Genomic DNA, 11786 nt, shown 5'->3' with positions numbered 1-11786 from the left:
AAAGTGAAATACCAATACACGATCTTCTCATTGCAGGATATAAAACCATAACATACATCATCTGATGTGGAAATATGTTACAAAAAGAAATTATAAAATGCATCGGGTGTATGCACCAAATCTGCTATCTAATTTAGTTAAAATATATACACATGAAAAAATTAATTTAAATCCAGCATATACATTTAGTGTATCTAATGTTTTCTTTATAGGTAACGGGTCACACTTCTCATATATCCAATATTAACAAATATAAGGCCTGTGGTAGCATCACATGTTCTACATTTAAAAAATAAATAATTAAATGATTACATGTTGAGAGACACGTTTCTTATGATCTCATCTTATTCACCTTCCACTTTCATGTATATAGTCTCGTATTACGTCATTTTTATGTTTTTACTATTAGCTTATTTGTCGTATTTTGATGATTACAAATTATTAGTGGTTCTAAGTTACTAACAATTGAATATCAAGTTATAATAGGTGCAAGTAGATAAAAGTGTTCCACACAAGAAACAACATTTACATTTATTTTTTTATTCAAATGCTAGCCTTTGCTATACAAGAGATATGACCCATCTCCCATCCTTAAGTATCATACACACCACACATAGAAATACTCAAATACATTCTAACAAATAAAGGAAAATGATTTGAAAAAAATACACTTACGTCTCCTAAATAATATTGTCTGTCATGAATGACTCCCTAAACTTTAGAAACAATGCTTGCACCCCCCTAGACTATCAAGGGGTAACCGAGCTAACATCTATTAAATAAAAATATTTTTTAACACTTTTTTTTTTAATTTCACTTCATCTAATTTTTTAATGACTTCTTGACTGCAAGAATCAAACAATCGTAAGATTGTTGGAATTATTGTGAAGTTTTAAATATAATTGACACTCACTATGTACAAAATGCATTAAATTTTATGAATAAAGAAAAAATTATTTAATTTGCTAAGTTAAATTATTTCTTTAATTAAGTTTTTTTGGATAGTACAATGTATATATGCTATTTTATTTATGATACATTGTATTTTTATTTTATAGAATTAATCATTTAATTTTAAAATTTTTTATCTCCTTTTTTATTCTTGTAGTCCAATTAATTTTTTATTTTATTTTTTAGTGAGTTATTTTTTTAAGTACAAATCTCAACCTACTTGAAAGACAAAAATTTACATATATTTAAATCTAAATTTTATTGAATTTTGTTCATTTTAGAAACTCTTTGTCTAAATTTTAAGAAACAAATAATATTTTTGTCTACAATGATTTACACTATCTATACTTTTATAAATGACACGAGCGTACACACACAAAAGCTAGTAATTTATTTCATTTTTCAGACAATGAAGTTTCCTTGTTTAGATTTAAATGTTTAACTTGATAGATTTTCTAAATATAATTTTATCCAATTCTAGTTAAATTTATTTTCTTCAGAGTATTTCGTTATACATTTAAAGTATAAGGGTATTTCTACTATATATATATATGTGTGTGATATATATATATATATATATATATATATATATATATATATATTGTTTTTATTTTTTTTGGCTAACTAGAATTTTTTTTCTTAGGTTTGAATATTAACTTTAGTAAAGTCCAAATTCTAAATGTAATTTTATCTAATTTTGATTAAATTTACATTTTTTTAAAGAATAATTGGTCTTACTTTTAAAAGTCGTCTCTAAATAATTTATACTACTCATATTTCTATATATATAAAATAGAAATTTATTTCTTTTAGAAATGTAAGGTAAGACTATGTATTGTAGACCCATCATAGTCTGTCCCTTCCTTAGACTCTGCATGCTTGAGAGTTTTTGGCATTGGGTTGTCTTTTTCGTAAAATGATTTGTACTATTCATACTTTTCTATATTATGTAAGTAATTAGAGGAACTAATCTAAAAACGTGGCTATGACATGGGAGATGTGTTTGAGTTTTTCTTATTGTGTACAAAAATCTAAACACGCGGCTAATTAATGTCTTCAAGATAAATATTTATCATTTCTTAAAAAATAGAAATTAATTTCATCAGTCATTTAATTAGAAAGAGAACAAGAGAGAGAGATGAATGAACTTAATGTAAAGTTAATTATTTTATTATGCACTTAAGATCCTTAAATTTTCGAAAATGACTCTGCACTAACATGAAAATATTTTTTTTTAAGGGCAAAAGAGAATATGATTTACCATAATAGCACTCCAAGCCCCACATACATACTTCCCTCAAAATAGTCAATTTATTTGTCAATATCTATAAGCAACACAAAGTGCAATATAAATCACATTTATTTTTAATATATTATTGTCAATTATGTCTCATTCTTTTCGCTATGAAATTATAGATATCAATCTACCCCTTTCTTTCTTAACTTTGAATTAATTTTTGTGTGATGTTAATTTTCCTTGGGAATGGTGTGTATACAGAGTGGATCCCACTTGATTCCAGGAGTTTTTTCCCGTTTTAACTTTTTTTAAAAAAAATATATTAAATAATACCTCATTCTAGGAAGTATTTCCCAGAATGACCCTGACGTAATCTCGCTACTTAGAGTAACGAGATTTACCACGTGTCAAGTGGAGAATTATTTTTTTAAAAAAAAATCTCGTTACTTGGAGTAGCGATATTTTACCAAATCTCACTACTCTAAGTAGCGAGATTTTCCACGTGTCAATTTAAGAATTAGTTTTGTAAAAAAATATTATTTAATATCTATATTTTAAAAAAAATGATAAATAAGGAAAAAACTCGGTTCCTTGTGCTATGGTGTTTTTTGGTTCGTTGGATGGATCGTCTCGCGAGGACAGCCCCAAAATGTGCAGAGTTGGATGACCCACGTCAGCCCAGATTTGTCAGTATCTGATTGGACAATATCAAATGGTTGACAGAGAGCTTAGTCTCTTTGGACGGCAGCAAATCCCAAGATGGGATTTAAAATTTTTTATAGAAATAATTACTAAATATGTTTATATACATTATATTATTTTTATTGCTTATTAGTATCCTTAGTTGATGGATGCTAGCAAAAATAGGATGGTAGGAAATAATGGCTATATGCAGGCTACTGTGCATGCTCTGCAGCAACTGTTCAGAATTCTGACCTGCAGATCACATCCATTATACTGACATGCACAATAAAAATGTAATTCACCTTTTTAGTAATTTATTTCTTAAAAAAAGTTTCTTTAATAGGGAGGCCTAAGGGTGGTTATTGCTCGAGACTAATTAAGAAAGAGGAAGATGAGGTCATCTGTAACACAATTCCTTAGTCCCAATTTTAAGTCTTAGTTACTTCTAAAAATAAAAATAAAAAAATCAAATCTAATTTTGTTGATTTTAGCCTATTTTTTAAAAATATCTTTACTCATATTAATATTTAAATTAGAAGGATCTGACAGTTTCATTTATTAAGTCAAATGACAAAAATACTTATCATAGATAGTGCTGGATCTTGGGGTAATAATAATAATAATAATAATAATAATATATATAATAATAATAATATGCCATTATAATTTTACAAAAAATTCATTAATATGGTATGGTTTTCCCCCGTATATTTTTGGATCCCATTTAAATGTTTATTAAGAATCAGGCAAGACAACAAAATTAAGAAGTGTTAATCTCTTTCAAAATTGTTTCATATCTATCAAAATTTGAATTTAATCTTTTCATTACAATTGTATGATATCCCCCCCCATATACAAAGCATCAAGTTATCTTTTACTTTAAAGTCAATAATAATTAAAGTTATAGCAATATATTGGAAATATTTTTTAACCCCTTTTTATAAAATTTAAAACTCAAATCCATCTCTAAATTCCAAAATATTATTTATTTTAATTTCCTTTACCTACCTAACTCTAATTTTCAATTTTTTTTCTTTTTTAAAAGAGTCCAATAATGATAATGATATTACATAAGACACGTAAAAAGTGAATGCTTAATAAAAATAAGTTTAACAAAAACTATTGTTTAATAATTTTTTTTCGAGGGGATTTTAGAAATTAGCTCAGCACTCATATGCTATATTTGTTAACATTTTTATTCAATATTTTTATCTAATTTCACATTTAATATATTTAGTAATTATTTATACAAAAATTTTTAAATCCCATGTTGCGATTTGCTACCGTCCAAAAGACTAAGCTGCCTATCAGCCATCTCATATTGTCCAATCAGAAGCTGACAAATCAGGGTTTGGGGCTGTCCACCCGAGACGATCCATCGAACGAACCAAAAAACACCACAGCACAAGGAACCAAGTTTTTTCCCCATTTATCATTTTTTAAAATATAGATATTAAATAATATTTTTTAAAAAAAATAATTCTCAAATTGACACTTGACAAATCTCGCTACTTCAAGTAGCCAGATTTGGTTAAATATCGCTACTCCATACACTATATAACAATCATACACTATAAATATATATACATTAACTATATTTAATTAAATAGGAAAATATTTATATATTTTATTATTGAGTAGGAAATATTTAAATGTTATGTTCCATTTATTACCGCTATCTGTAGCACAAAGAGAGTCGATGATCCATCAATTTATGATACTATTTTTTTGATTGAAAAGTAAATATATTGATCAAAATGAGTATTTACATGGAACATTGGCCAGATATAGGGGGGAAATGAACTCCATTAAAATTACGAGTACTAAAGTTAACACTCAGGATCTTAAGAGAGCCTGAGCAAATGTAGGGACCTTTTGGCCTAGTACTGTGTATATATGTTTCTAAATGGTCACAATCAACTCCATTGGAGATATGAATTTTCCTTCAAACCTTTTCCTATTTCTGGCATTCCATATGAGATAAACAGTAGAGGCCAAACCAATTCTCTTACCAACCAAAAGGAACAATACTGGTTTCCTTCAAAAGCAATACGCCAATCACAAGTAGGTAGTTTCCTTATAATTCCTAGCGAAAGAGTGAAAGCATGTATAGGGGTACTTCCACTTTTCCAAACCACCATGGACCAAGGAATCGTAGTTCCTGTAGTTATCCAGAAGTTATAGCAAATGAAAGAGCTAGAATGATCGAGGTCCCATTCCTCAAAAAGCTGAAACAATGCATCCAGGTGGTTCGCACATCTTCACATAATCTGATTCTTAATTCTATTGAGCTTTTTGTATAGTGAGAATTCATCATTTGATATCCTGGCCTCCCACAGACTTGAACCTTTCACGTAGATTTGATTGACGCATTTGGACCAAACAAAGCCTTTTTTGAGTGGATATTGCAGAGTGTTTTTATGAGTAAGGAAAGATGCCAAGCTTTCAGATCCAGCACACCTAGACCATTTTATCATTTCACATTCCCTCTCCTTTCTCATCTATAATTTCACAGTCCCTCTCCTTTCATTCAGTAGTAGTTGCAAGTCACCATCCAAGGGAATGTCGTGCAGTTTTTGTTGGGAGAAGTGGGATGCATTAAGAGCCTTTACAGGTTTTTTTAGGCCCTCAGATCCCCCAGAATCCATCTCTGATTAGCAATCACCCTGGCCAATTTGCTCCAAACCGTACCATTTGTCCAAGTAAGGGAACACCCTAATGATCTCAGATCAGATAGACTAGTCATTACTCCTCCAATGACTACTACAATTATACTTATGGAGTCTTTTGCTCATTTCAAAACTTATTGTTCTTGATGTTGGGAAATAACATGAAATTCCCCAAGTGTCTGCGAGGAAGAAAGTATCAAAGGCTGCAGCACATAAAAGTCGTTAACTGTTACAGAGATATCTGATGGGGAAGATGAAAACGATGATTTCAGCGATGAAGATTTTAAGGTGGATGTGGTAGATGGTCGCCCAGAATATGGAAAGAATGGGGGTAGAAGAAAACAAGTAGCAATAAATGCTAAATCTACAACAACAGCTGCATGAAAGAAAAGAGGACAAGATAATAAGCAGCAGCCTCAGCTAGTAGGCCAGAAGCTGCTGATGGACATTTTGATGCCTGCAGAGAATCCATGTATTTCACCAGAGAAGAAGAGTAGTTCAGTGTTCGGCAGGGTAGGTGGTAATGAAGAGAAGACAGCGAGTAGCTGAGAGAAGGTGAATTCTGATTCTGCTTCTCCTTCATACGACAATCCCCCTTCGGATTGTCTTTACATTTTCGAATGTTAAACGGTTTCACCCTTCATGAATCATACAAAATGAGCTAAAATTTGTAAATTATTTCCTTCTTCTATGTTATTAACATGTTCTAGCATATAGAGTTGGGACAACACTGTTCTACATTTAATGTTTTTTAACTTTTACTTCTTCATCATATACGTATCCATTATCGATAGGAGTTAATAGAACTTCCTCCTTTACAAATCATAGGTTATTATTTTCGTCTGGCTCATGTTTAACTTTCTACATTTTGCATTGTCATTACATTTCTGATTTAATGATTGGTTCTATTGTGCCTTTGCTTAGCATTTGGTTTGTGCATTCAATGATTCCAAAGTATTCCAATGTTTTCCCTCATTTAGTTCGAATTCCATTATCGAGAATAAAGATTTTTCATTGAAGCTGTTCATTCATATCTAAATTCGCAACTTGGTATTAATTAACAAAAAATATGAATTTATATTTAAAATAAGAAGACATACCCTCCTTTCCATATCAATCTTATTATGAACAAAAGATTAATGCTCCATGCCAAGGAATCTATTAGCAATATGTTTGTGGTCAAAACATTAAAATTCTTATGTTCATGAAAATTTTGTATCTTCAGTAACACAATTCTGAAGCATCCGAAAATCGAAGGATACAATGATGCCACGAACCAACTGTTGTAGAAATACAAATGGCTCGGTATACACTTTTTAGGATTATATTTTTTTTGGTAGTTCTAAAGATAAATCATCATATCATATAGCTCTTTTACTGAGTATACATTTCAACCCTATTCAAGTTGAATTGCACCTAATTGAATTCTTTCCTTTTTCCTCGGGGGCCTGTTTGGTGTTACTTTCAATATTGTGAAATTAAAAGTAGAAATAAAACCTAAGAAGCATACATAGAGAGACTAAATTATATTTCACAACGTTACATTCACGAGATTTGTATACATTGAACCTATCAAAATACTATACTAATTTCGGCAGAGTCCTGTTTACAAATTGAGCATATCCATCCACGCACCTGTGCAAATAAAACATTATTCAAATACAATTGATACTAGTATGTTCACAACGTTACATTCACGAGAATCGTATACATTGAACCTATCAAAATACTATACTAATTTCGGCAGAGTCCTATTTACAAATTGAGCATATCCATCAACGCACCTGTGCAAAGAAAACATTCTTCAAATACAATTGATACCAGTATGTTCACAATGTTACATTCACGAGAATCGTATACATTGAACCTATCAAAATACTATACTAATTTCGGCAGAGTCCTGTTTACAAATTGAGCATATCCATCCACGCATCTGTGCAAAGAAAACATTCTTCAAATACAATTGATACCAGTATGTTCACAACGTTACATTTACGAGAATTATATACATTGAACCTATCAAAATACTATACTAATTTCGGCAGATTCCTGTTTACAAATTGAGCATATCCATCCATGCACCTGTGCAAAGAAAACATTCTTCAAATACAATTGATACCAGTATGTTCACAACGTTACATTCATCAGATTCGTATACATTCAACATATCAAATTACTACACTAAATGATACCTGCTTGTCACTTTACCTATTGCTGCTCTATAGATTTAGAATTAAGAAAATTACATTATGTACAAATGATACTCCAAACAATTACATTATGTACAAATGATACTCCAAACAAGTAGAAATAAAGGACAAATGATATATTCTATACAAATAGATGTTGTACAAATGAAGTCATTAATAAATACATTATGCCCAAATGAATAATGAATAAATACATTATGTACAAATGAAGTTGTAAACATATATCTGATGTACAAATGAAAGTATGAACTAATTAACAAATACATATATCGCCTACTCGGTACCGCATGGAGGTCGTCTCCGGTGTCGGGGTGGTTGCCGTCTACATCTGCCCTCACCTGGTTGCTCGTCCGCGTCTGGCGTCCGGTCACGTCGAGGGGTTACATGTCTGTCGTCTCCGCCCATACGTACTGGATAATCCCTCTCTAGGTGAAGCGGACGGGGAGCTATGTCGTATGTAGTCTCTGGACGAGTCCGAGCTAAAAAGCCAGGTGCGTCCACCTCCTCCGCATCAAGAGGGTTGTCTAGTAAGTATGACATCGACGGCGTCGCGGCAGAGTCAGATCGATAATCCGCATGTTTACTGGAGGGTCCCGCAAAATCAGCAGCTGTCGATGGGGCATACGGTGCGGATGGCCCAAACACATACTCCTCATGTACAATGGGTGGTGAGAAGGCCGGACTTGATGGACGGCTGGAGGTAGCTGCTTGACCCCCTCGTACTGGAGCTCCTCGACCACCTCGTGGGGCCGGGGGCTGGCGTGGGGTAGGGATCCATCACCCGTCCTCGTAGACAATGTCCAAACCAACTCTCGCTAAATCGCTCACAGCGGGGTCTGATGATAGCGAGTCGACCTGGTGTAATACGTCAGCCTACAGCATACGAAAATAGTGCTTACAACATTGAACTACTAATGTAAATGGTAACAAATTAGGTATACGTTTGAGTAAGCGAACGAGGCTCATGTAGACCGCCATAGTCCTATCTACGAAGCGACGTGTGATCGACCTGTACCACACGTAATACGGATCCTTCGGACGCATCAGGCCATCTGCCCGCACTCCCTCGACGATGTACTCGCGCCTATGTACCCACATACTCACGTACATGGCGTGCTCCGCAGCCCAATCTGTGTTCCCTTGACCGCGACCATCAATCTCGTGCAAGTCCTCCCCACGTACATCGACCCCCGAAGTACAGAAGCGACCGGGGATGCCCTGTCGAAAGCCAAACTGGCGCATCACTTGGTTTGGGAGATGCCACTCGACAATATGAAAACATATGAGTGGCACTCGAGCAACCCAGAGGTCCGACCCAACTGCATAACTAGTTGGTAGGTCGGCAACAATGTCATCAGTGTAGGGCGCCCATATGAACTGCACGTATACACATAGTAAATGTCAGAGGTGGGATGGGAATATATGCAAATATTGAAAAATACTATCAATACACATAACCGAGACTACCTCGTGCTCCCGGTACATGTCCAGCTGGAATCTGTACCAGGGCAGCATGTGTTGCGCAACATTAGGCGCCAACAACTGATCCCTCCACCTGTACACAATAAAACGTAAGTTAGTAAGGTGTAACCACTAGTACGTACTACAACTGAAGGAAATGATTTTAAGTAGAGTTACTAACCTCCACGAGAGTGGAGCTGGGTCAATCGGCCGTCCGTCCTCGTTCCTCTGAATAAGACGTCGGACATCGCGGCGCGTAGGAGCTAACGACGTGAATCTCTCCCACGCCCAAACCTGCAATAATCGGAGTGCTCCTCTGATCTGTGAGTGCGACACGTCCGCGGCGCGGCACATCTCCCGGTACAGCCAGGCTAACGTCGCAGCACCCCAACTATAATGGCGTATCTCTCCTCGCTCCACGAGCAGTGAAAGGAACATCAAGTGTGCATAACTCCCCGATAGGTCGCAGAACAGCATCCCACATATCAATCGCAGCATGTGGGCACGTGCGTGACACGCTATAGTGTGATCATCAGCATCAGCCGGAAGCTGGCGAAACATCTCCCCTTCTAGAAACTGCATGCGAATGCAAGCACCAACAAGCTCACCATCTGGAGGCACCACTCCTAACAATCTCTCGCACATGCAGCGAAGTCCTCCCCCCTGACCGACGCCTCCATCCTGTACTAGTCCAGCTGTACGACCAGTGACGGGCAACCCATCAATCGGTAGCCCGAACAACACCGCGACATCCTGTAATGTGATAGTCACCTCCCCGTGCGGCAAGTGAAAAGTGTGTGTCTCTGGCCTCCATCGCTCGACCAATGCAGTCACAAGATGCCAATCCAACTGGATATGGCCAATCTGATATATCCCATAAAAACCCGCATCACGTATCCAATCAATAATGTGAGGGTTCGCGTCTATCCTATCCTGTACACTCTGACTGCCCCCTCGGCAATATAACACGTCAGCATGCGAATCGGTCCACGCCCGACTGGACCGGTGTCGATCGCCCATACTCAGTACAGTAGTATCGGATGGCCCTGGATCGATCCTACAAACAAGCCAGAATATTGAAAGCATTAACATAGAAATCATAAGAATTGAGTATCTGTCCCCGGTGCTTTGTATGGTGGAACCGAACAAAAATCTCAGGGTTTATCCTATATGTGTACAAATGAAAATATCTCACCAAGTTTTCAACTGAACATACACTATTCTCGATTGATGGACACAGTGACTCAATTGCTCAGAGACAAATTGAGCATAGAGCATTCGCGTGTTCACCGAAAAATGAAGGCGGTTTGAGGATTTAACATTTGGAAACAAATTGTTCAGAAGGAAGGAGTAGAATGGAAGCTGAAAACTTGTCGTGACGCGAGGAGTATGAGTACGCAAATCCCGGATAACCTATAAGTTATAGGTCAGTGCAAAGGTCCAGCTGCATCCCCAGGTTGGGTCCTTCTCGGACATCTTGTGCGGTTATGTCATTCTTGACGGCATATGCTACACGTGATATGTTTCCGACTTTCCCGAGCATCCATCTGGTTATGTATACGTGAGCTCCTAGGCCGACCTTTATGTCGAGCGTATGCAGGATTTGCCTGCAAGTTTGGCAACGAGCAAGTTGGCCAATATGCCTCATGCATGATTTAAAAAAATTCTGCAGCATATGTTGCATAGTGCTCGACAGTGCTCCAATATGGCTCAACAAACTAGCTCGCATTTAGCCGTGTCTCGACACAGGCTGCAAGAAGGTGCGAGCAGGGATAGTGTAAAGATTGTCACTTCCCGCAGGAGCATTCGTGCCTCTAGATGCTCAAAGTTTGGACATTGTTTCCTTTATGGGGTCCTCGCTGCGCGGTCGTGATGCTAAAAGTACCCCTAGACCGGTTGAACGTCGTGACTCGTTGTTCGGTCGCCTACAACTTCCTTCTTTCCATCGCTAGCAATATATGCGGAGTTAACGTATTTTCTCTAGATATTGCGTTACGAGCAGACTCCCGTCGGCTATTAAAGTAATGTGCAACGCGATAAAATGTTAGTTGCACGAGAGCCGTTATGGGAAGGCTATGTGCGCCTTTTAGGACGGCGTTGAAACATTCGACCAGGTTGGTGGTCATGTTTCCATACCTCTTTCCACCGTCATGGCACTGAGTCCACATATGAGGAGGGATTTGATCGAAGAACGACTTGGCTGGCTCTCCACCCTCATCGAATATTCTTTCCATCCAGGTGTCAAATTTTCTCACCTGATGCTCCCTTCCCGCTCACTCAGTCATTCACTTCATATTGACACTCCGCACTTTCGTATTAAAGTTGCTGACGACATGTCGAAGGCAAAATCGGTGGTGCGCACGTGGTGGTTGCCAATCAAGATTGTGCTGCACTGCAGCGATAATTCCTGGATGTCGATCTGATATGAGGCAAATGTCGTCCCTGTTGGTAATCAAACGCAGAGAACACAGAAACCAATTCCATGTGTCAAGGCTTTCCTTTTGCACAATAGCGAATGCAAGGGGAAATATTTGCCTATTTGCATCGAGGCACATCGCAATAAGGAGTTTGCCT

This window comes from Malania oleifera, chromosome 1 (assembly GCF_029873635.1).
Source record: "Malania oleifera isolate guangnan ecotype guangnan chromosome 1, ASM2987363v1, whole genome shotgun sequence".
NCBI lineage: Eukaryota > Viridiplantae > Streptophyta > Magnoliopsida > Santalales > Ximeniaceae > Malania > Malania oleifera.
The sequence above is the reverse complement of the archived record's forward strand: the minus strand, read 5'-3'. Positions refer to the sequence as shown.